Here is a 19,760-nt window from a genome sequence, read left to right on the forward strand (position 1 = left end):
CACCCCGCCCTGACTGACACCTCCTAACTGTTCTCCCTACGCCACTCATGGCCACACTCAGCTTCCATGCCCAGGCCACCAGGCCCAGAAAGCACATGCCCGCCCCCCCCACCAGGTCCTGACCAGCCACAGAGAAGAGGAAAGACAGGGCCACGTGGTCAGCCCCCCGGTTCATCCCCTTAAACATTCTCCCCACTGCCCTGGTGCCCAGGCTCCTAGCCCTTGACCTTTCCCCTCTGTCCTGTTCTGTCCACCCTCCCCTTGGTGTCCCCAGAAGCTGGTCCCTTTTCCCAAATGGGCACGTTTACCTGCCTCACTTCCTCCTGGCAGGTGGCTCTGGGCCTGTGGGATGGTTTGGGGCTGCCGAGGCCATGATGACTCGACCCCTCATGGTCTCACTTCAAAGGCCAAAGTGTTCCAAGACCACTTGGATTCCTCAAAAACACCGTCTAGTGCTGGGGGACGGGACTCTTCTCTTGCACTCCCCCCTCAAACCCCACAGCCCGTGGTCCTCCCAGCAGGGTAGTCAGGGTGGAGGAGAACACTCAGCAGAGTTATATCTGAGGCTCAGCTTACCGCTGACTATAGCTGGGTGGCTCTGCGTAGATATCCTGGCAGAATGGATGCGTCTGTGCTTTACCAACAGCAAAGATGCATGGGGATGGGAGGCATGTCCATCACCCTGTGGGGTGGCTATTAGGAGGCCTGGAGGAGAGAAGGGGAGTCCGTCCTCTCCGTGCTCAGAACCAGCTGAAATGGATCTGCCCACCCTGCCTAAAGGGACAGATCAGAGCCAGACATCAGGTCTGTGCCCAGACAGAGGTCACAGGACGAGGACAACACGGGGAGCTCTTGTCCCCAGAAGCAGCTCCAAGAAGATACATCTTTTAATTACATGCTCAGGCTTCCTGGGCTGCTGGCCAGGGTGCACTCAGCCCTCAGCCTCCTCTATGGGCCCAGCAGGCACGCTGCTTCCCTCTGCCCTGACCCTCTCTGGGGAAAGAGGAGCTCAGGGACTCCAGGACAGAGGAGAGGAGGCAGCAGACCTGCCGGGGCTGGACTTGGAGCCCTGGTCTCTGGGGTAGTGGGTGGGGGTGAGGGGAGAGCGATGAGGTCAGATCAATTTCCCTCACAACACACCCACTTGGGCTCTGCCAGGACCTGGATGGGGCTGAGCACGCGAGCAGCACCTGCTGTCGCCCTGGGACATCCAAACCCTCCGGTCCAGGTCCTCTGAAGGCCAACTCGTCGGCCTGCTGTACCCGGCCAGTTACAAAGTGTATGAAGCAGTCCTGCCTAAGGCAGTGGGGAGGGTGGGCTCTGTGGGGGGAGAGCTAAAGAGCGGGGCCCATCCCCTCCTTCCCAAGGCACTCAGAAGGTTTTTTATGTGCTATTCTTGCTGGGACAAAAAAATGTCAGGCCTGTCCAGTTTGCAACCCTCTCACCTGGTTTCATCTCCCAAGGATCCCAGCACCCACCACTCTCTGGCGGGTCCCAGGGGGCAGGGCTCCAACCTTCGGAGGAGTTTCCCGCTGCCTGGTGCCCTGTCTTTTTAAGGTGGGCGACAACTCTGAGATGGGTCACTTTTAACCCCTGTTTAGCTAGTGAGGGAACAGAGTCTAGGTGAGAGGTGATATCGCATGAGTTGCAGAACACGAGGGTTGGATTTTGCTGTTTAGTGCTTGCTGCCTCTCTCAGGAAACCCAGGAAACCAACTTGGATTGTAGAGCAGTTATGCATTTATGAGGGGATTTCCCATATCAAAGCACATCTAATCCCTTGGCTTAGAGAGGGGAAGTCTGGGATGCAGACAGAGTAATGCCTCATCTCAAACCTGGGAGAGCCAGGACTGGGGGCCAGGTCTCCTCACTCAAGTTCTAAGCTCTGTTCATCTCAACCAGCCAGGCTGGCCCTGTGTGGGTGCAGCCAGTGTGGGCACTGGTCCTCTTCACCTCCCTGCTCAAGGTCACAGCCTTTGCAAAGCCCCAAACAGGAAGAGAAGATGGATGGCACCAAGGTAGAGAGTATGGGGAGCGCTGGCCTCTACACGCCACTGTGGCCCTGACCGTGAGAAAGCTAGATGGCTCCCCTGCTGGTGAGCCCCAAGTCTCAGCCTAAGTCCTGCCCAAGACAGCTCACTTTGCCCAGAGAAAAGGCCTTGGCCACTGGCCAGATTAGCCTCCCCACCCCAGCTCCAGTCAGCAGCATTCTATAGGAGGGGAGAGTACACATCCTAGAGCCCTTCATCCTAGGTTCAAACCCCAGCTCAGCTACCTGATAACTGTGTGACCTTGGGCAAGTTCTTAACCTCTCTGTGCCTCAGTTTTCTCATCTATAAAATGAGGACAGTAATATAGTACTTACTACATAAGATAGTCATGAGAAATATATGAGTTAATACAAGTAAGGTGCTTAAGACAATGCCTGACACATTGTAAGAGTTACATAAGCAGTTGATTTATTATTGCAATCATCTTACTATCATTATTTTATATCCCAAGAGAGACTATGGATATCAGAGCAAGCAAAACCGAAATGCCCTTGGAGAGGTTCCATGGGAGGAAGGGAAGAGGCCTGTTATGCAAGGGACTGTCATCCTCCATGGGCAGATGGGTCATCAAGGGTGTTACATCAGGTGGAAATTGCCATTAATAGTAGTTCCCTCTTGGGCCAGTCACGAACCCACAGAACACGAGGGGGTGAGAAATTTTACTATTGTGGGAGTGAGAAATGTTACTACTGGGTATAATTCCATTTTTAGAAAGTGGGAAGTTATTTTGAGCAGAGGGTTGATGTTTGTTACATTTTTAATAGCCTCTGCACTCTAACAATACAGACACACAGGGGCTCTGAAGAGAAACCAGGGCACAGTGGGGTGTCTTGCTATGCTTCTGTGGTTGCTAGGCAAACCCTCTGGCCTCCCACCCCAGCTGAGTCCTAGTAGAGAGCCAACGGTGGGCTCCACGGAACCCCACGATTCCTCGTCCCAAGTGCCAGAGCCCCTTGGATGTCTCTGGGACTCTCTCAAGGGTATCCAGAGAAAGCAACCTTCTTTTCTTTTCAGCCTCAGCGGTGTCTAATTAGGCAGGCATATCAGCAGCGAAGAGTATTTTGTAGAGCTACACTTATGCCTCACTTTCTAAAGCTATGTTAGTTTTCTATGGCTACTGTAACAAATCATCATGAACTTGGTGGTTTAAAACAACAGAAATTTATTCTCTTATAGTCCTGGAGGCCAGAAGTCCAAAATCAGTATCACTGGGCCCAAATCAAGGTGTCTGTAGGGCTATCCTCCCTCCAGAGACTTTAAGAGAGAATCTGTTCTTTGCCTCTTGTAGCTCCTCATGGCTGCTGGCATTCCTTGGCTTGTGGCTGCATCACTCCAGGTCACATTGCCTTCTCCTCTTCTATCTGTGTCAAATTTCCCTCGGCCTCTCTCATGTAGGGACACTTGTGATTGCATTTAGAACCTATCTGGATAATCCAAAAGCATCCCTCCGTGTCAGGACCCCCAGCTTAACCTTACATCTGCTAAGAACTTTTTTCCATAGAAGGTAACATCTATAGTTTTCAAGGGATGAGGATCTGATATCTTCGAGGATCATTATTCAGCCTACTATCCAAGCCAATGTCTCCCTCCAACAAAATCGGACAGCAGGTCACCACTCGGCCCTGGCGTGCTACCCTGTCACTCTCTGCTTGGCACCATACACCAGGGTAAGAGCAATTGAAAACTCAGCACTGATCTGATTGTCCTGCCCATCCTGGAGGTGTCTTGTATGGATCTACGAACAGGCCAGGCCTGGAGTTTCTGGGAGGAGTGGAGATGTTGGACTGCACACTCAGGCAATAAGAGCTCCCGTAAGGCCTCCAGTTACCACCACAGAAGGAAAGAGGGAACTATAGACCAGATGCCAGGGCCATAAAAACTCAATAAAGAAATGGAAAAAAATAGAAAATGCTAATCCTTCAAGAATCCCAGCCTCCAGAGATAATAAAAAATTTGCTGTATACAGTGATCTTCTTTCTAGAACTTTTTCTATTCAGGTAGACCCCTATACTTATAATTTTAGCATGCAGCAGTGGGGTTACACTACTCATCCTGTTCTTCAACCTGTTTTTTTCAATCAATGATATACTTGGGGTGCCTTTCATGGCAGTACTCGTACCATTTCCTCCATGTTTCTAAAGCCTGCTGAGGAGGGACCATGAGTAGTTACCCTATTGATGGGCAATTGAACTGTTCCTAATTTTTCAGCTGAAACAAATATGGTGAGATTATTCAGTGAGATATTAATATCTGACTTGCCCACGCTGCTACAGGAAGCTCACAAGATGGGGAGGCATTTTTCTCTCTCCTTCGCCCACCATCCCAACTCACGCCAAAGCAATCAAGCCTTGGGTAGAAAAAAGTCAGGGCTTCCCTAACTCCTAGGCAGAATTAATAGGCCTTTGTTTTCTAAGACCGAGCCTCACAGAGACAAGGAACCAGTTGTCAGAGAAGGGGAGGGGCTCTGTGTTTGTGGGGAGCTTCCACTACAAGCGCACAAACATCTCCTATCCAACTGGCTTAGACAATAGAGAGAATGTATTGCTTCCTGTGTCAGAAAAGCCTAGGGGCTGAGTGGGGATTCAGGTGTAGTTTGATCCAGAGGTTCTTCATATCATTAGGTTCTGGTTCCGTTTTTCTGTGGTTCTTTTGGCTCAGTCCTGCTCTGTAGATTAGCTTTGTCCACAGAATCATTTTCATCCTTATAGTGAAAAGACCTAGAGCAGTTCAGGGCCCACATTCACTCATGACACTATTCACAGAAAAAGAAAAATCTCTGTCCTAGACTCTGTCCAGCAAAACTCCTGAGATGCATCCTGACTGGACCAGCTTAGGTCATGTGCTCATCACTGAACAATTCACTGTGGTGGGGAGTCGGAATGTCCTGACAGATTTAGTCTAGGTCATGTCTCCCTCCACCCCGAGCTCTGGAGTTTCCAGAGGGTTTAATCCTCTGGGGTTAGAGGAGAAGATGGCTGTCCCAAAGTAGGGGGATTTTTTCCAATAGAAATTAGGAGGTTGGGAAAGGGGAAATAGGGAGGAGTGGGAGCTGAGTAGGTAACCCCTGCATGAACTCAGCAGGGGTTCATGATCATCATTAAGAGTGAGTGGGCTCTAAGCGGCCTGGCTTAGAGAAAAACAGGTGGGTTTTCTGGGCTGTGTAACGCCCACACCCTGGTGCCTGTAGAGTCCCAAGGGGGCAGAGCCCAAGCACAAGTGCGTGAGGAGCGACTTCACACCAGCTCCCCCAAAACGCACCATGAGCATCCTTATGTGTGAGCACGTACCTGTATGCTAGGATAAATTCCTAGAAATAGAGCTGTTGGGACAAAGGGCTTACGTATTCAAGTTTTAATAGACATTGCTAAGGCAGCCTCCGCAAAGGATTTACCCACGTCTCCTCCCAACAATACAGCCTATGAAAAGACCCATTAACCCACCTCTTGTCAGTACATACTAAATATTACCCATCTTTCTAATGTTTGTATCCCAACAGAGTTAATTTCTTGTTTTAAAACTGTAAGGTAGAGTGAACATCTTTACACACACACTTATTAACTAATTATAATTCCTCTTCTATGGATTACCTGCTGGTCCTTTGTTCTTTTTTTTACTGAGTTATCTTTTGGTTGTTAACTCGTGAAAGCTCTTTGTAGATTAGGGGTATAAACCCGTGTTCAGTCTGTTGTAAATATTTTCTCCAGCTTGTTCTTTGTGTTTTGACTTTGTATATAGAGATTTTGTTGTCAGAACTTTACAATTTTTTTGTGGTTCAACATATCAGGCTTTTCTGGTTTTCTGCTTAAAACGTCTCACTCACCCTAAAATAACACAAAAAAATGGCCACCTGTGCGGTTTTTTTCATGGCATCTGTGGTGTCTTTTTATATTTAAATATTTCACCTATCTGGAGTTTTAAAAATTGCGTTATATATGTGAAGCAGTGATGAATTTTCTTTTTTTTTTCAAATGGATAGTAGACTGGGATGTAAGAACTCTCTGAGATTCCAGAACTTTCATAACTTTCCTGCTTTATCATTTCCATGGAGCAATTAGAAGAGATTAGAAGGAACATGGCTGGTGCTTGTCTTCAAGTTCAGGGACAGCCAGGAAAGGGGGATGAAATGGGACGCAGCCTTCAGACAGTGTTGGGAGGATGCGGTGTAGTACCCAGAGGAGTGGAAGCAGCTGAGCCCTGCAGTGAAGAAAGAAAGGAGGAAACGAAGAGTTATGCGCCTCTTGAGAAGAGTTCAGGGAGCAAGAGAGAGATCCCGGCGGCATCCACCGCTCCCCAAACCCCATACCCCATACCGGGGTGCATTCTGCACTTCTGCCACCTCTTTCCAATCTTTCTGCCCAGAGGTCTGGGCTCATTAGCGTGTGTTCCTTCCATGAGTGTTTTTGGCCACCTACTCTGAGCCCAAGAAAAGATCGTCATATCTGGTCTGGTGGTAAGGGAAGTTCATAATAATAACCCTGAGACAGCAAGGAGAATGCTTGTGGGGACTCTGCCAGGCTGCGGGAGATGGAGAGTCGTTTTCTAAAGGTTTCCTTCAGATGTAGCATTAAAACTTTTGTCCTTCAGATCTGGAAAAGTATTTCCCTGACTCCTAGGAAAATGCAAAGGGCCATATTATTAACAGTCGTGCCCACCCGTGCCTTCCCTGAAAGGGCTATCCTGGCTGTGCTGCTCGCCTGGTTTGGGAGAGGTCAGAGGTCAAGAACATCCTCAGGGAAGGGCACCGCCATCAACAGCCATCCTGGCCTCCATTGCAGGGGTTGGAGGTTAAGGACTGCAAGCAGCCAGCCCCAGCAGCTTCCCGATAGTGTGTGTACATCTCAGTCCCTACGTTGCCCTGGAATCATCTCTTAGGTGACCTTCCCCATGGGAAGGCACAGACCATGCAGCTTGGTGTGGTAGGTGCTCCACGAATGGCTGAACAAATGAATGAGTCAGTGATGGTGGAGAGCAGGCTATGGTGCTGGGGCCGCAGGGCCGCGTGTGGGCCAAGCCCAGCTGAGGACCATGCGGGGGCAGAGCCCACAGCAGGCAAGGGAGGCCCGAGGGCAGCCTGTTGGGGGAGCCTGGCCGCTTTCATCTGCTTCCTTGCACACAGGGTTGCCTGAGAAATGGCCGTCACCACCCAGGCCCGTGCCTGTAACCCTCCCTCCCCTGGAGGAGTGACTCCAGCGCGCAGCCCTCACGATGAAGGGCCGCCGCTCCTCCCTCAGAAGCTTCAGCAGCTGCAGGCCCCACTGGTCACCCACCCGCATTCCCTGAGCCCTTTCCTGCTGACTCACCGCAGTCCCTTGTTGGTCCAAGCTTCCTGCCAGGAACCCAGCGGGGCGAAAGGGGAGGGAGCGAGGAGGCTGCGGACACTGCATCAGGACCCAGGAATGCCCTGCTGGGCGGGAAGTGGAACCGACTAACTTCCCAGTTTCTGCTACTCTGAAGGGATGATCGGGAAGTGGACCATCTGGGGGGCTGAGTGGGCTCCTCTGTCCCCGACTCAGTCACAGCCAGGCCCTAACCAGCCCCCATTTCAGAGAACAAGGCTCCCCCGGCCCCTTGCCCCTGCTGCTTGTGTTAAAGCACCATCTGGGGCCTCCCTGTCATTCCGTGTTCCGTGGGATTGCCCGTGACGGTGTCTGGCTGTGAGCAGTTGCCTATGACCGTGTGTTCCACTTAGCCATGAGTATGCCTGAGTGTGACTGTGGGTGTGTAGGCCGGTATGGGTCTGTGCGTGACTGTGTGGATGCAGAATCCCTGTGTGTCACAGTGTCCAGCTGTGTGTGATCACACGCAGGTGAACGGGTGAGTGTGGATGTGTGTGGTGAAGTCTCACTGGGCGCAGTGTGCATGGTTTCACGTGCTCGGGTGTCCGGCGTGTGAGTGCGTGGTCACCTGTGGTTACGAGTGGCTCCGTGGCCGCGTGCTGCTGACAGTCACAGCGTGTTTGTGGATGGTTGTGTGTGACTGGGTGGGCTTCGTATGAGTCTTCAAGACCACGTGTGTGTTCCACGGCACGGGCCCAGGGACGTGAGGGGTCTGCAGCCCATACTCCATGGTAGGTGAGGGAGAGGCGTGTGTGTGTGTGTCTGGTGTGTGCTGTCTTCTTTTCTAGGTTCTACCCCGGAGGAGGCTGTAACTTTTGAAAGGAAGTAAAACTAGGTTGCAGGATGTTCTTCCCCCGGGTCACTGACTGGTTTTAGAGCGTTTTCTTGGAACAGGCCAGGCTTCGAGGTAGTGCCAGCCTGTCCGAGCCCTCACAGCAGCTCCAGTGCTAACAGAGTCCCAGCACAGGCCTGGCTCAGGCCCAAGCAGCCTCCCCCGTGCAGGGGCACAGCCAGCTTCTCTTAGCCTGGACATCTGCCCCCAACCCTCCCCATACCTAATCTAGGTGCAAAAGGAAGACAGGCACCCAGCTCTCCTTCCCTTCCCACCCTGAAGACATGCCTTTCAAAGGGTTCACCCCTAACTCCTTCAGGGAAAGCAGAGGGAGAAACAAAAGCATCCTACATTAGGGTTTGAGGAATGTTTCAGACCTTTACAGGCTCTTACAGTCCTAGCCGCTGGGCCACTGCCTCTGGGCTTCTGGCCTCCACTTTTCTACTTGAGGAGGGTGGGTGAACCTCCCATCTGACTGGCCCAGGGCAGGTGACCCTGCTCCAGCAGGACCCCCACTCACCACCCACCACCCACCTCCTGCAGCTGAGATGGGCCTTCTGCCTCTCTGAAGAGACTCCAGCTCTGAGGGCCGTGGCTTTGACCCAGAAATGACAGAAATGACCCCTCTGGTTTGTCTTCTACAGATCCGAGTTGGGCAACAGCTGCCCAGATATGCGAGCCTCAAACTGCTTCTGCCCCTGCTGGGAAAGAATTTCTACGCTCAGGGCCTGGATGGGCTGCATGGCTGGTCTGGTGCCAGGCTGAGGATGAGCGAGGTGCTACCGAGTCAGCAGGAGTCTGGAGCCCCCCCAGCGGAGAAAGTGCTGGAAGCAGTGGTAGAGGGAAAGAAGCATCGAGGGTGGGGAGCCAGAGCTCTGTAGAGAGAACTGGGCCAAGGCCAAGGGTGCCCTAGCAACACCAGGGACCCACAGACCATGAGGGAGGAGCACTGTTGAGAGAAAACCCTGGACCAGCAGCTCAGGATACGTAGGTTCTGTTCTAACTCAGCCACGCAGCCGCTGTGTGACCAGAAGAAGCCGCTTCCCCTCTCTGAGTTTCCGTTTATCTACCTTGAAGATTGAAACAGAGGAAATGAAATACGTAAAGTGTGGAGCCCAGAGGCAGGAGTAGGCACTTGACAGACATGAGTCCACATCCCGTATCCTAAAGATGGCTGTTGACCCCGACATGGTGGGGCCTGGGGACCAATTATGGATCAACATTTCCTATTTCCAAGTGGGCCAAAGAAGAAACAGCTGCTTCTAGCTGCCTTTTACGGCATTTTCTGAGTTTTCACTAAGTGCCAGGCACTGTGTGAAGTGTTTTCGTGCTTTCTTTCATTTAACTCCCTCACGAATTCTGAGAGATTAATATCGTAGGAGACAGATTCTAAGGTTACCCCCATGATCCCCATATCCCCACGTTCATTCCCTTGTGTAATCCCCTCCCCTCGGGTATGGGCAACACCTGGGACTTGTTTCTAATGAATGGAATAACCAGTATGCTAGTATCTAACCAATATTGGCAAAGGTGATGGGATGTCCTTTCCATGATTGCATGTTGTAAAGACCCAGTCTCGCCAGCAGACTGGTGCTAGAGACTTCCTCTCTCGCTGACTTTGAAGATGGAAGCTACCATGTTCTGAGAGGGCCTATAGAGAGGGTCTCATGGCAAGGAAAGGTGGCCTCTAGGGATTGAGAGCAGTTCCCGCCCCCTCACCAACCAGCAAGATTTCAGTCTTTTACCACAAGGAGATGAATTCTGCCAACAACCTGTGTGAGCCTGGAAGTGAATCCATCCTCACTAAAATCTCCAGATGGGAACGCAACCCTGGCAGGCACCTTGACTGCAGCCTTGCAGGGGACCGAGCTAAGCTGTGCCCAGCTCCTGACCCATGGACGCTGCGGAGAACAAATGTGTGCTGTTTTAAGTTGAGAAGTTTGTGATAATTCGTTATGAAGCAGTAGAGAACATTAATGTCAATATTAGCCCCATCTTACCGATGAAAAACCTGAAGCCCAGAGGCTGATCAGAGTCCCCAAATTAGTATAAGACGCAGCAGGGACCAGAGCCCCGCCTCCAGCCTCCTGGGGCTGACGTTCTCTCCAGGACCCAGCCTGCCACGCTGGTCATTGTTCTCCCAGTGTCCACCTAGATACAAGAGGAATAATCTGCATGGTATTGATTGAAATATTGTTTTTCCATTTCAATTCAACAGCCTGGTGAACCCTTACTGTGTGCCCTGCACTGTGCCAGGTGTTGGGGATACAGCGGTCAGCAGTGCAGACACAGGGTCTCCTTTCAGGGAGAGGCTGGAGCAGTGGAGGCTGTAGACAATGGACAAGGGATATCGCTGTGATGAGGGTTACAAAACGAGGAGGGATGGGATGTGCTGGGAACATGTAGTGGGACAGCCAACCTCAGCCAAGGGCCAGGGATAGTGTCCATGAGGAAGCGACATGCAGGTCCCTTGAGGGTGGGCTTGGTAGGGAGTCAGCCTCTGCATTGCAAGTGAGTGAGTGAGTGGGTGAGCTTTCCTGATCGAGGGTCCCCAGGGAAAAGGCCTCTTCCAGCAATGTGAAGTCACCCTGTTTCTGTGCACTGGCTTCCAAGACACCTTGTCCCAAGGACCCAGGGTCTGTCTGACTGGCCTGTGACGTCCAAGACCTCAGAGCACTACTTCCTGGATGTATCATGGGTAGACAGGGTAGGCGTGAAAGTTGCTTAGCCATCACTCTCATCCCTTAAACATCCCCAGACATCTGGCAGGGGAAGAATGACAGGTGAGGGCTGGAGGCAAAGCAAGCAGATAGGGGAGGGGGGAGGGGATGAGCAGAGGCAGAGAGAAGGAATTAGAAAGCCCCCCCGCCCCCACCGCGGGCCCAGGGGCAATCTGTGATGACTCAGCAGAGCCAGGGGTCCTTGCCAATGAGCTGGCAGGATGGTGTGGTTCAATCAGGGTCCCGGCAGGAGGCAGACCACATACTCAAACTGGACCATTTGAGGAGCATTCAGTAAAGAGATTCTTTTCAAAGGTAAGGGCAAGCTGTAGGAAAGGACTGCAGGAACCTGGACCAACAGCAACCGTCTGTTCCACTGCTAAGCCTAACGGGGCCGGGGAGGTGACCAGAAAGGGCCTGAGTGGAGAGGCTGCCTGAGAGTATCTAAGGCCTCAGTTGAGGGATGCAGCCAGACAGTGGCAACCCCACAGGGGGCATTAGGGGGAATAAGTGCCCTTTTTCTCTCCCCTCTCTGCCTCCCATAAGCTGGCGGTGCTCCCCACTGGTCAAGGCAGAGAGCTAAGTGTACCATTGAAGCAGTCCCACCGGTCAGCCTCCCAGGGCTCTGCAGAACAGCGTGGAGAAGCTGGGGAGCAGACCCGGAAGTGAGGAGAGGCCCAGTCCCAGCTCCACTCCTTCCCAGTGGGGGAGTCTGGACAAGCCACTCAACTTTCCTGGGCCTCAGTTTCCTTCTCTGTAAAAAGGACAGTGAGTGTGTCCCGAATTTGAAATTCAGTGATGAATTTAAGAATTCCAGCTTGGAGCCCCGCATGCATTGGCTGGCTGCCAGCACTTGGTTTCTAAGAGGCGGCAAAGAGAACACAAAATCGAGGCCACTGAGGAGCCAGACACCCTGCGCATCCATCCCAGAAACCCTGGGCATCCAAACACTGCACTATGAGAGGCTTGATCAGCAGGTCTTGGAGGCCCTGCCAGGACTGGAACCCAGAAACTCTCTCTCTCTGCAGAGGCCTGAGTGGCACACATGCCCACACACACAAACACACACACACACACACACACACACACACACACACACACACACACAGCAGCTGCAGGAAGGGCAGTGCCTCGCCTCCTGGCCCCTCTGGAGAGAAGCAGCAGTAGGCCTGTCGCAGCCCAGGATCTGCCCTCGGTATGGATGAGGTTGGTGGAAGGACAGACAGCAGGACCGGGCCCCGAAGAACTGCCCGTGGAGCCCAGCTAGAAGGGAACTTGGCAGAACAAGTGCACCTCCCTGTGTGGAAATCCTTCCAGGCACCCTAGACACGAGTCGTTTAGGTGGGACCCCGGCTGCAACAGGGAGGGAGCTCACCACCTCACAGGGCACCCCGGGCAGCCACCTGCCCCTGGATATCCAGGCCCCGCCAGGACAGTCTTCGGAGCCTCAAGGACAGACTCCAGGCCCCCACCCCACCTCTGTCTGCCTGTGACATTGCTTCCGTGCCCAGAACAAAGGCAGCGGGTGAAACCCACAGCCCTCTGCCCTTTATTTCTTTATCACCTGCATTTCAAGTTCACGGGAAGAGGGTTTTCAAAACCTCAGAGTCAGGATGGCACTGCGGTCAGTATTTTCAAAAGAAAGGAAACCAAAAAGGATCACAGAACTGCAGGTATAGCATATTAAGGCCCTGTAGGGTGGGAAGGGGCCACGGGGCAAGGAAGGGTGTGCATGCGTGCGCGGGGAGCCTGCTGCTTTCCCAGCTCTCCAGGGCAGGAGAGGGAGAAGGGGCAGAGAGGGAGGCCGCTGAGGGAAAGGAGAGCAGGGCTGCCCCCACTGCTTTTTTTTTTTTTTTTTTTTTTTTGCGGTACGTGGGCCTCTCACTGCTGTGGCCTCTCCCGTTGCGGAGCACAGGCTCCGGACGCACAGGCTCAGCGGCCATGGCCCACGGGCCCAGCCGCTCCGCGGCACGTGGGATCCTCCCAGACCGGGGCACGAACCCGTGTCCCCTGCATCGGCAGGCAGACTCCCAACCTCTGCGCCACCAGGGAAGCCCGCCCCCACTGCTTTTTATGTTGAGGGGGCAGCTCACGTGGCCAGGGCACTGGCCAGCTCTTGCCTCCACTGCGACAGCCCCTAACGTTCGCCCCCCTCCAGCCTTGCGCCACGGTGGCACATTTCCTTTTGCTGAGCGACGCCATCTCTTGTGCTCCTGGCGGCTCAGGTACATCCTGAGCTCAGTGTGGGAAACGTTGTGTCCACATCTCCGATGAGGCTGTGATTGAATCTACCACGTTGCTCATAAAAAGTGTGGGCTATGAAGTCGTTTGTTTTACTGCCTGTGTTTTCCTTTTGCTTCATTTTTCTGGTTTCTTTTTCATTGATTTTATCTTGTGTATTGAATGAATCCTTTTCAGAAAAAAAAAGTTTTTAAAGTTGTGAAATGTTTTTAAAATATAGAAAAGCAGAGGGAATTACAAAATGAACCCCCTAGTACCCACCTACCAGCTTTATCAATTCTTAACAGATTGCCACAGTTTTTCCTCTTTTGTTGTGCTTAGATACACTGACACAAAATTTACCGTTTTGACCATTTCAATTTCTTTTAGAAACATAACATTATACATACAGTTAAAGGGCCCTATGACCTCTCTCCCACGCCCTTCCCTTCTTCCCCAGAGGTACCCACTATTCTGAATTTGATTCCCCTATAAAAGTGATACATGGGTATTGTAAAACAATCCGTATAGTGGAAAAGGGTATAAAGCAAAAAGTAAAAATCTTCCTGCTACCGCCAGCCTTAAAGTCACTCCCCCCTGAAGTAACGATTGTTAAAACTTTCTATGGGGCTTCCCTGGTGGCGCAGTGGTTGAGAGTCCGCCTGCCGTTGCAGGGGACACGGGTTCGTGCCCTGGTCCGGGAGGATCCCACATGCCGCGGAGCGGCTGGGCCCGTGAGCCATGGCCGCTGGGCCTGCGCGTCCGGAGCCTGTGCTCCGCAACGGGAGAGGCCGCAGCAGTGAGAGGCCTGCGTAGCGCAAAAAAAAAAAAAAACTTTCTATGAATCTTTCCAGGTATCTTTTAATACATATGAATATATTATTTTGTTTCCTTTCTTTATACGTGTGAGCTTACACTGTGCATAATGTTCTCCAACATGCCTTTAGTTTCCAGTTGTCACTGTTCCTTGGACACTTTTCTGTTAGTACTAATAAATCTACTGTGTTCTTTATAACAGCTCCATGAGATTCTACTTTACTTGATAAGTTTCCCATGAATGGGTATTTAGGTGGTTTCCAGAGACTTAGCTATTCTAAACAAGCCTACATTGAACATTTGTGACATATACTTTTGCTCACTTGTGGGAATACTGTATATCTGTAGAATAAATACCTCAAAGTGGAGTTTCCAGGTAAAAAATACTGAACATTTGACACCTTGAAAGATATTGCCAACCCTCCGTCTAAATATGATCAGCTCAAACGCCAACAAACAACATGTGAGAGTTTCTGTCTCCCCACATCCTTGAGAACACGACTTTTCATACCACTATTGGCCTTTTGTTTATTTTCTCCTGTAAGCTGTCTGCTCTTACCCGTTTTGAACCCTAGCATTTTGTGGGCTTACTTTTTACATTTGAATCTTTGATCCACCTGGAATTAATTTTAGATGCTGTGTGAGACAGATACTCTTTTCGATGAACATTTATTGATATTCCTGCTCCATAAGTAGATTGAATTAAGTACTGACACGAAAGGAAAAGCAGATTTCTCTTCATTCCTAACAGGCCACAGCTACATGGTTTTGCCTCCCCACTTAGAACTAGCTGACATCAAGGCTCTACGTTAAGAAATGGACCATCCATAATGGATGGGTAAACACAGAGGCTCTGCAGACATTCACTCACTTAGTTTTTCAACAAATAGGCAGTGGTGGGTTCGGTCACTGGAACTTTGGTTTTTTCCTGAGGCTCAGAGGTGTATTGCATGTGGGAAGAGGGGTACACACGTATTTGGTAGCCAGAGTAGACCGTGGCCAACTGCAAAGGGTCCACTCAAATCCATTTTCTCTCTTCCATTATAACGGGCTTGAAGCTGGGCGCATGGCTGCCTGACTAGGGACAGCGTTTCCCAGCCCTGTGCTTTTAGAAGGGACCATATGACTGCATTCTCACCAGGGGAATGTGAGTAAAGCTGACATTAGCCCCTCCAGATATAATGGCTTTAAAACATGATACAAAGTCTTTGACTCTGTACCTGCCAAGTGGTGGGTGTCTATGACCCCTCTATTTGAACCTGGGCAGCCTTCACCCAAGAGGAAAGTGGGAAGCAATGTGATTTCTGAGGCCAGAGCATAGAAGGCTAGGCAGCTTCTACCTTGTGGGAACACTCGCTCTTGGAGCCCTGAGCCTCCATAAAAGAAGTCCAACTCCCCTGAGGCCACCAAGTTAGAGAGGCCCCATGTCAGTGCCCTGGAACAAGCCCTGCTGACACCAGTCTTCTAGCCAAGCACCAGGCAAGTGAAGGTGTCTCCTGACAATTCATCTTCCAACCATCTGAGTCACCCCCAGTCACCTGAGTCTTCCCAGCTGAGGCCCCAGACGTTGTAGAGCAGAGAGACAAGCCATCCTCCCTGAATTCTGTCCAAAATCCCCAGCATTCCTCACAGACCCACAGAACCAATGAGGATAATGGAATAGTTGATATTTTATAGCATTATTCTGGAGTCGTTTGTTATTCTGTAGTAGATAATTGGAGCTAAGCCAAAGCCTAGAAAACTCTTCCCCCTTTCTGCTGGCTCCAACTCAGATGTGGCAATGACCCAGCCTCAACTATGCAGATGACGACTCCTAGGAATGACAGAGCCACAGGATGGAAGGAACTTGGGTCCCCAAAGGACCACGTGGAACACTGCCGCTAGCTGATAAGAAACACTCACCTTGAGGGTTATATGTGAGAGAGGAATGCATGTCTTTATCCCTTAAGCCAAACAAACAATACATACTGTACACCTGAAACTAACACAACATTGTTAATCAACTATACTCCAATATGAAACAAACAAACGAACAATACCATACAAAGATATAGTAGTGAGCAAGGTACACTGGTCTGGGGAGGAGGGTGGAGGGAGGGGTCACAACAGCAGATCAACCCCCCCCAAAAAACAATGCGATAGGTATTTTTGTTTTTGCGGTACGCGGGCCTCTCACTGTTGTGGCCTCTCCCGTTGCGGAGCACAGGCTCCGGACACGCAGGCCCAGCGGCCATGGCTCACGGGCCCAGCCGCTCCGCGGCATGTGGGATCTTCTCAGACCGGGGCACGAACCCGTGTCCCCTGCATCGGCAGACGGGCTCTCAACCACTGCGCCACCAGGGAAGCCCCTGCGATAGCTTATTTAATGACGGTTGTAATCAGTTCTTAGCAGAGATACACAGGGAGCTGTAAAAACAATTCACAGGGGCTCTCACCCAGTGTGAATGGACATGGAAGGTCGCCCTGAGGAAGTGATGCTGCTTTGAGACCAAAAGGGTGAGTAGAAATTAAGTAGGATGATAGGGAGGGAGGAGAGGAAGAATGTTCAGCCGCTGAGGGTGGGTGGAGCATGTGCAAAGGCTCTGAGTCAGGAAGGAGATGGTGAGTTTGAGGAACTGGAAAAAATAAAAGCCAATGTGGGTCTTGTGGGTCAGGCTGAGGATTTCAGATCTGACCTCTAAGAAATAAGAATCCATGGGATAGTTCTCCAGCAGGAGAGTGACTTGATCAGGTCAGCCTCTGGAAGCTGTAGGGGGAAGAGACCAGGGGCAGTTTGTGGTGGGGGCAGTGGAGAGAAGGGATTGGGTCTGAGAGATATTTGGGAGGCGGTCAATAGTATTTGGAGGGTAGGGGGAGCTTGTTGAGAGAGGGAGGAGTCAAGGATGAAATACCAGGGAGATATCTGGTCTATGAGTAAGTTATGATGTCATGGCCAGAGGAAATCTAGACATGGCTAAGTCCAAAGGTAGCTCAGAGCAGGAGAACGGGGACTGGACTTGTTGGTGGGTGCCTTTGAACAAGTCATTTCTCACATCTTTATATCTTTTCTATAATATGGAAACAACCTACTGCACGGATGGCTGTATGTATAAGGACAATGGCTGCCCTCATTCACCCAAAAACACTTAGTGAGTGGTGCCTACGATGTGCAGTCAGTAAGATAAATACATAAAGTACATGGTGTGTTAGTGAAAGTGCCAAGGAGAGCAAATAAAGTAAGGAAAGGAGACAGAAGGAAGAAGCAAACTTTTAGATAGGATGTTTAAGGGGTACACTCATGAACAGGTGATCCAGGTTCTGTGGAACCTGAGGGAAGCTCTCCTCTAGAAGATAAAAATTAAAACATCTTATTTATTCAAATTTCACAAAGATATGTGGCCATATGAGTAGATTTCTAGGGCTTGGAAGGGGCAGCTGTGAGTAAGGGGACCCAGAGCATAAGCATCAGGGGTTGCTCAGTAAATCCAGCTCCGCTCATGAGTAACAGAGCTGTGGGAAGGGGAGGAGGATGACTGTGGGTGTCACCAAAAGAACCTGTTTTATGATACTTATGGTAAGTCATTCAACTACTCTGACCCTCAACTTCCTGATCTGTAAATGTCCTTATAAAGTTTTAAGGAGTGAATAGAGGCATATAAATCAAGTTCCTGGCTCATAGTAATAAGTGGTCGCAATTACTTTAATTTGCATTCCTACCATGGAGAACCATGGTCTCAGCCTTGAGGAGGGACCAAAATAAAAAAGGGATTACGAGCCCCAGTGACAGGCAGGCCCCACACTGCCTGTGAATGCTGGGGTCAGTGGCTCCCCTGTGGACCTGGCGTGCGGCAATGGCCCTCATGTGCTACACTCTGGGGAACAGCCTTATGGAGATCACACATCTCACGAAGGCCTAGCTGTCCCTATGGACTTGGATGCGTGAACAGGATGAACAGAAAGAGAGGAGGCTAGACACATGGCTGACCTTGTATGCTTTGCACGACCATTACACCTGTCCCCAGAGCCTTCTCTCTCCTGTACACAATGGCATCTCTTAAGGAAAAACTGATGGCGCTGGTCGCAGAAGAGGCAACAGTCCCAAATAATAAAATCATTGCAGTGGGTATTGGACATGTAGGTATGGCATGTGACATCTGCATTCTGGGAAAGTCCCCGGCTGATGAACTTGCCTTTGTGGATGCTTGAAAAGATGAACTCAAAGTAGAAATGATGCACCTGCAGCATGGGGACTTCTTTCTTCAGACACCTAAATTTGTGGCAGATACAGTTTACTCTGTGATTGCCAATTCAGAGGTTGTGAGGGTAGCTGCAAGTATGCGCCAGTGAGAAGGAGGGAGTATCTTAATCTGGTGCAGAGAAATGTTGTCTTCAAATTCGTTGTTCCTCAGCTCATCGAGCACAGTCCTGATTGCATCGTAATTGTGGTTTCCAGCCCAGTGGATATTCTCACCTGCGTTACCTGGAAAGCGGATTACTTAGCATCGCGTGATTGAAAGTGGGTGTCAAATGTGGATTCTGCTATAGGTTGCACTATTTTATGGCTGAAAACTTGGCATTCATGCCAGCAGCTGTCATGGATGGATTTGGAGAGAACATGGCAACTCAAGTGTGGCTGTTTGGAGTATATGTGGCCAGCGTTTCTCTCCGGGAACTGGGTCCAGAAATGGGAAAGAACAGCAATAATGAAAATTGGAAGGAAGCGTGCAAGACAGTGGTGGAAAGTGCGTGTGAAATCACCAAGCTAAAAGGATAACCAGCTGGTCTATTGGATGAAATGTGACTGATCTCATTGAATCCATGGTGAAAAATCTATCCAGGATTCAACCAGTGTCAACAATGGTGAAGGGGATGCATGGCATTGAGAACGAAGTCTTCCAGAGCTGTTCATATGTCCTTAATGCTCGGGGGCTAACCAGTGTCATCAACCAGAAGCTGAAGGCTGATAAGTTTGCTCAACTCAAGAAAAGTACAGATACCCCGTGGGACATCCAGAATGACCTATAAGACCTGTGGCTTCTGGGTTCTAGGCTGTAGAAATTTTACAACTCCAATGTGAGGGACTTCCCTGGCAGTCCAGTGGTTAGGACTCTGCACTCCCACCGCAGGGGGCACGGATTCCATCCCAGTCGGGGAACTAAGATCCCGCATGCTGCGCGGAGGGGCCAAAAAACAAACAAACAAACAACAACAACGAGAAAAACTCCAATGTGATTAGCCATGATCCTTTGGTTTTCATCCACGTACATGGATCACAGTTTGCTTTTCTCTTCCTAGATGTGTGAATTCAGGTTCACAGAATCAAAGCCCATGTTTGGTTTTATGTTTGCAGTAGGAGCCCTTGAACTAAGAATACTGACTATTAAAAAAAGAAAAAGAAGACATGAAGGAAGGAAGGATGGAAGGAAACAAAGAAAGGGTGGAGGCTGGGGGCTTGGACAGGTCCTGATTCCAATCCTGCCTCTGCCAAACTGTGGCCATGGCTGGTGGCTTCACCTGCTTGAACTGCCGCTTCCTCGGCTGTCACACGGCAGGACAGTCCTGATACCGCTGCACAGGGCGGGTTGTGAAGACATGATGTGCAGGCACGCACAGAGTGAGGGGCCACTGCCCCGCCCTCCTCCTCTTCCAAGTCAGACACACAATCTGGGACCTGTACCGGGAGGAGACGGGGCTGTGACGACGGCCTTGGGCACCTGGTGACTGAAACTTCTCCCGCGCCCTGGGTGTGTGGCTGCCACAGCAAATGCTCTCAGGCATATAACAAAGCAAGCTTGACTCGTGGTGGG

At 50.8% G+C, this 19,760-nt stretch overlaps 1 pseudogene; it reads left to right on the top strand.

Moving 5' to 3' along the window:
- Positions 1–17,997: 17,997 nt before the first annotated feature.
- Positions 17,998–19,008, top strand: LOC114899330 (annotated as a pseudogene).
- Positions 19,009–19,760: the final 752 nt, after the last annotated feature.

The sequence above is a fragment of the Monodon monoceros genome, unplaced genomic scaffold (genome assembly GCF_005190385.1).
Source record: "Monodon monoceros isolate NGI ecotype Baffin Bay Population unplaced genomic scaffold, NGI_Narwhal_1 Super_Scaffold_18, whole genome shotgun sequence".
In the NCBI taxonomy this organism is placed as follows: Eukaryota; Metazoa; Chordata; class Mammalia; order Artiodactyla; family Monodontidae; genus Monodon; species Monodon monoceros.